Source organism: Leptinotarsa decemlineata, unplaced genomic scaffold (genome assembly GCF_025532065.1).
Source record: "Leptinotarsa decemlineata unplaced genomic scaffold, Ldec_3_MD MMD2_tig00001064_RagTag_RagTag, whole genome shotgun sequence".
Lineage (NCBI taxonomy): Eukaryota > Metazoa > Arthropoda > Insecta > Coleoptera > Chrysomelidae > Leptinotarsa > Leptinotarsa decemlineata.
Genome location: NW_027412558.1, coordinates 1,146,644 through 1,152,643, shown reverse-complemented (window position 1 = coordinate 1,152,643; position 6,000 = coordinate 1,146,644). Strand labels below are relative to the sequence as shown.

Sequence of the window (6,000 nt, the reverse complement as noted above, 5' to 3'; positions counted from 1 at the left end):
TGCCCACCGTTGCAGTTTCCTACACCAACAATTTTACAAGATTCGCGTGAAAGTAAAGTTCTGTACCACTTGCATAAATTATAACGTTGCAGTTTCGTATTCCTATAATTTTCGAATTAGTTATTACAATCAAATTAAAATTCATAACTGGAGAAACTCAAGTGGGTAACTACACTATAATTTACGTTAGATGTAGTAGTAGTGAATTACCGCCGAACATACTAATTATTGGTTCTGCCATAATTGGCTGAATTGTTGCTTTTAGCACTACTCGAAAAAAGAGACATTAGCACTTTTGTGATATTTCTGCTTGACATAGAAATAAGAAAATATCAATAAAATCAATCCGAAAATGGAAACGTAGGAACTGACGCAACTTTCTCTAGTTCAATATTCAAAGAAAAACTATAAATGACGTAGTGAAAATGCATGCACAGGGTGTTCAATACCGATTAACAAATCAGAGAGTCATTGACATGATTTCCATAAGAGATAAAAGCTTTAAATTCAAATAATGCTATGAACAGAACTTTTTCAACATCCAGCACCTGAAGTAAAAAGGAACCCTTGAGAAAACTATGTATATGAATATAAAATCAATGAGATTGTACCTGCCAATATGGAAAACTTGACTCAAGCGATGGATACTAACGAAAAGTCTACCAGAAAAATTACAAAATAGAGTCACAAGATGCTATCCCACTATAGAAAGAACTAGCAGTCTTGTGAATACCACTTTTACTTCTCTTAGGAAAGGAGAGACATCAGCTGAAGGTATTACTGAAGAATAACAAGATTTTCAATCAGATCAAAGCACAGTTTCGTGAGTTTTACCACCAATATTTTGACTAGCTTTACATGCTTGTCATTTGAACAGCGAGTAGCAAATTTACTGCCATTTTATCCTGATTCTGGGAAAAAAGGTATATGGTGGAGCTCGTTATCTTAGACGTAGAATGCTCAGCAGACTCAATAACAATGTTACATTACAAGATCGTTCAGAGAAGAATGGGTCTTTGGTACAGAAATCAAAACAATGAGATACTAATGGAGTCCAAAATTGTGACTGACAGATGAATGGAATCGTAGGTATGAGTAAAATATCTTCAGCAAGTCCAGTTTTGAGTATAAGATACAGATGAACGACTTGAGATTTCTTTTCGATCCTAAACATCCTCATTTCATAGAGAAAAAGTTATTTTTTCAACAAAGATTACGAGATAACACTGTGACTTCATTATATCAAGAGTATGTGATTAGTGAAGTTGATTATCCGGTCAAATTAGACTAAAAAATAAGAGTAAAGGTACATAAATTTACAACAAGCTGCAAATGCGTGTAATTTTTCAAAACATAGTTAAAACAAAGATTTTAAAATTCCGGATGATTGCGATGCCTGGTAAAAAATTTATTCGAGGTCAAAGGTCAAAAATCTCGAAAAAAATTTGTTTTTTCGCGATTTTCAGGAAAACGATAAGTTTTATCATAAAATAACCTCAGATGAAAATTGTAGATCATAAAATTCTCTACAAAAAATATATCAATACCTTTTTTCTTATAGCCACCGTTTCTGAGATACGACGAGTCAAAAAGTTGTAATCGTCATTATATGCATAAGTATGCCACGTATATACATCTCTGAAGTTGTAATTTAAGTAAAAATATTGCACGATTGCACGAGAACTATTAAAGCTGCAGTACAACGTCGTCGAACTTTAGCAACATCTTCATCTTCCGATATTGTATTTGATGAACTTATGACAGTTCCTACCAGTCTACAGAAATTTCTTGCAAATACTCACAATCAAATCTTGGTTCATTTCAATGTTGAAGGATAAGTTTATTGGCGAAAATATATTGGTTAAACAGGCTAATAACGATGCCGACGTACTGATTATTGAAACAGCTATAGAGCAATTTAATTTGACAAATACAACTATTGTTTTTGGTGAAGATGTAGACTTACTCGTACTTCTTACTGCTCGAACTTCACCTGAAAAAACCATTTTCATTCTAAAGCCAGGAAAAGCTCAAAGTCAAACCGAAATATATTCGTCAAAAAATTTATCTACTTTTGCAAAGAGTCAAAATCATGTACTATTTTTACATGCAATAACTGGATGTGATACGACGCCTGCATTTTACAGGAGGGGTAAAGCAACAGTCTTTAAAATGTTCGAAAAACAAGATTTAGTTCAATGTGCTGAAGTTTTAAGAAAAAGTAATTCGACTCAACAAGAAATTATCACCAACGGGATTCAGTTTCTTCTTTCTATGTACAAAGCTTCGAAAAAAACCACCTGCTTAGATAAGTATCGATATGCATGTTTCGTAAAAAACACTAAAAATAACAAACAGGTGCAATTAGCTTGTCTTCCTCCATCCTCAGTTGCTGCTCATCAACATCTTTTCCCATCAACATCTACACCCAGGATGAACATCAAGAAGAAGAAGATCAAGAAGAAGAAGAAGACCAAGAAGAAGAACGACAAGAATAAGTATTTGAAGGTTATGACTCGGATGAATAAATTTTTACATTTTTTAAATTTCAATCGCTTTTATAATTTCCAACCATTCCTAATATATTTTATTATGCAAGTTTCCAATTTGACAGAATCACAACAGACACATGAAATAGGCCTACTGGGGAAACCACGTTAAAAAAACGCGCTAAGTACACTACTTCATAGGTGGCGTGGAAACGTGTGCATATAATGACGATTACAACTTTGACAACTTTTTGATTGGTCTTATCTCAGAAACGGTGGCTCTAAGAAAAAAAATATTCACACATATTTTGTAGAGAATTTTATGATCTACAATTTTTATCTGAAGTTATTTTATGATAAAACTTACCGTTTTCCTGAAAATCGCAAAAAACAAATTTTTTTCGAGATTTTTGACCTTTGACCGCGAATAATTTTTTTTACAGGCATCGCAATCATTCGGACATCTAGAAACTATCTGGGTTGGGGAACTGACTACTCTATTTGTTCGGAGTCCTTGTTATTTCACATTCTCTGTAAGATGCAGTGATAATAACTAAACGCCATGTCGTAAACCATCATTATTCGTTTGGTAATATCCTACCCCATTGTTCTAATTGAGAAATAATCGACTATTCTTTCTTGAAAATATTCAAACCCCGATATCGAAACAAGAATTGCAGTATTAACCACTTTACAATTATTCACAGCGTCATATATTTCAAAGAGAAATATTTCAAAACATTTTCTCCTATTGTTCGACAGAAAAATTGCGACTCATTGCTATTGTTACGTTTTCCTAGCCGTCAACTACAATCTTTCAGTAATTATCAAGAATAAATTTATGCGCCATTGTTGCGAGTTTCTTTCTTCGTCAAGAAATAAAGGAGTACTATATTAGAATTTTTTCACTCACCTTTGACGGTGGTCGTTTGCTTTTTCTCTTTCGGCGAGAAGATTGTTCTTCTGACTTTCGGTTCGGATGACGGCGATGCGTGGAGTGTAGCATTTTTCTTATCTGGAAAAAATTACGCAGGTTTTAGAAGACAACAAAATTCAGAAATTACTGATTCGAATTGAATCTGTAATCCATACACGTCCAAAACTAAAACAATGTCTTTTCAATGTTTTTCCGGCAGATCGGAGCAAGAATAGAGAAGATCAGAGTGGAAAGGGGAAGAAAAGAGTAAAGGAAAGTAAATCAAAACACAATGGAGTAAAGTCGAGTAGAATAGTAGAGGCGTAGTGGAGTAGAATCGAGATGAATAGAGGGAGAGTGGAGTCGAGTAAAATAAAGGCAGAGTGGATTCAATTAGAATAGAATAGAGAAGACAAGAAGACAATATAGAAGAGAAGAGGAGAGGAAAGTAGATAAAAGACGAAGTGAAGTATACTGGAGTGGAATTGAGAGATTGAGAGTGAAGTAGAGAAGGAAAGAGAAGAAGAAAGTAGATTAGGGCAGAGCGGATTAGAATGGAGGCAGAGTGAAGTGGAATAGAGAAGATGAGAGTGGAGTAGAGGATAAAAAAGGGAGGAAAGCAGATTAGGGCAGAGTGGATCAGAGCCAAGTAGAATAAACGCAGAGGGGAGTGGATTGGGTGGAATAGAGAAGATCACAGTGGAATAGGGAAGAAAGAGGTGAGGAAAGTAATTTAGTGCAGATTCGAGACGAGTAAAGTAAAGAAAGAGTGGAATTGAGTGGAGAGGAAAGCAGATTAGCGTAGAGTGGAGTAGAGTGAGAAGTAATCCAACAACTCCTACACGTTCAATGACTCACAAGAAGTTCTGTTAGAGATCAACAAAGTCCAAGTTAGTTTCAGAGCGTTCCTAAAGACATCAACCCACATCATGGAATATGGAACGACATTTAGTCGTAAAAGTCCATTGAATAATAACTCAAAAACACCATTCATGTATAAAACTTGCATGAACGACTATCATTCGGAACAGAAAAGAATGGAAGAGGAAAGAATGGTGTAGAATGGAATAGCGTTGAATGAAGCAAAGTAGAATAGAATAGAATAGAAAAGAGTGGAATAGATCAAAGCAGAAGAGTAAAGAAAAATAAAATGGATTGTGGGTTTCACAAAGTTAAAGACTGAAGCTGGAAAAGTTGGCAAAATATTGAACAACGGGTGTTGTACCAACAAAATTAACTAGAATAAAAACATGTGTAATGGAGGCACTGCCAAAAATTTTGTGAATCTACTTCGAAACATCGACCTTTAGAACATCATTTTGAAGGTGCCGAAAAAATTTAAAAATAAAATTGCTGAAGTAGTTTCAAGAAAGGTAATATCCTTTCACTTAAGTTCATGAAGCTGATATAAATATTTATTCAGAGAGGTGATTTTGTTTGCTTCAAAGTCGCGAAGAGAAAAAAACTGAAAAAGAATATTTATTTTTAATTGATAAAACAATGGTTCATTACATGCATGTAGTATATAAATGAAATACAACGAAACATCACAAAATTATGATTAATTTCTCTTCAAGAGACTGACACTTTGTGATATGAAACAACGAAAATAAATTCATATCATAATTTTTTTAATTAACACAAATGTTTCACCCTACAAAACTCGAAATTCTGTTTGAAATACCGGAAAAACAATGGAAGGGGCATTCTGCTGTAGTCCGACCCTGAGTTCTTGGATAGATAGATTACAGCCCGACAGTCACAATATTTAACGGTTCATGTTTAACTTTGAACGAATTATGGCATCAATACCTGAACTTCACGTTCATAACCATTTCTAGAAAATAGAAATACACATGTATTTATAACGATATTGTGAATTAGTTGCGCTGGAACATTCAGCGTAGGCTACAATCAATACAAACGCTCTGAAATGTGTGTTGCCTACATCGAAGGTAAAAATGTTAGCTTCGGGTATCCTGCAAATTTTCTCAGCTTAGTAACCCGTGATTATCTGCCTGACAGAAATATATTCATCCATTAGAGAATGTTTGGTCCACAACCTTCACTTATAACCTTTAACAAAAAAATAATCATGAAAATGATACAAAAAGGGTAATATTAGATCTCTCTTTTATGTGGTAAAGGGTTTTATTTATTATTGAAAAATTCAATAGCAGAACCCCCGGGTTTTTTCTTCATACAGCAAGGGTTTCTATTTATTATTAAAACTTCGGAAGGAATAGATTTCATCTCGAATGTAGGAAAGCAGAAACCATTTTCAAACGCTTTTTTTCAGCGAAATCATGACCAGAACTTTCATCGAGAATTTTCTAGGGCAGTTATCTATACCGGAACCTATTCGAATATTAGATGTCGATAAAACAAGTTTTCTTTTAACTTTATTAGAGTGAAATTTTAATTGAAATAACAAGGTTATCACATCGACACAACTAGAAAGCTTTTTCATTAATTAATTAAATAATAAGCCAACCCGACTAGCGATTATACAACAACATGTGGTCCTCATAGTTAACATATCTTTTAACTAATTCTCCCCCAATTTGTCAATCGCATCTTTGACACTAGGCAGGT

At 34.1% G+C, this 6,000-nt stretch overlaps 1 protein-coding gene across 4 annotated transcripts in view; it reads right to left on the bottom strand.

The window, feature by feature from the left end:
* Positions 1-3,430: 3,430 nt before the first annotated feature.
* Positions 3,431-6,000, bottom strand: part of LOC141482376 (uncharacterized) — a 102,609-nt gene continuing 100,039 nt past the window's right edge. For all 4 annotated transcript variants that reach the window (XR_012465479.1, XR_012465480.1, XR_012465481.1 and 1 more), the window contains one exon: positions 3,431-3,504. The gene's annotated coding sequence lies outside the window, so the exon portion shown is untranslated. The remainder of the gene's footprint in view (positions 3,505-6,000) is intronic.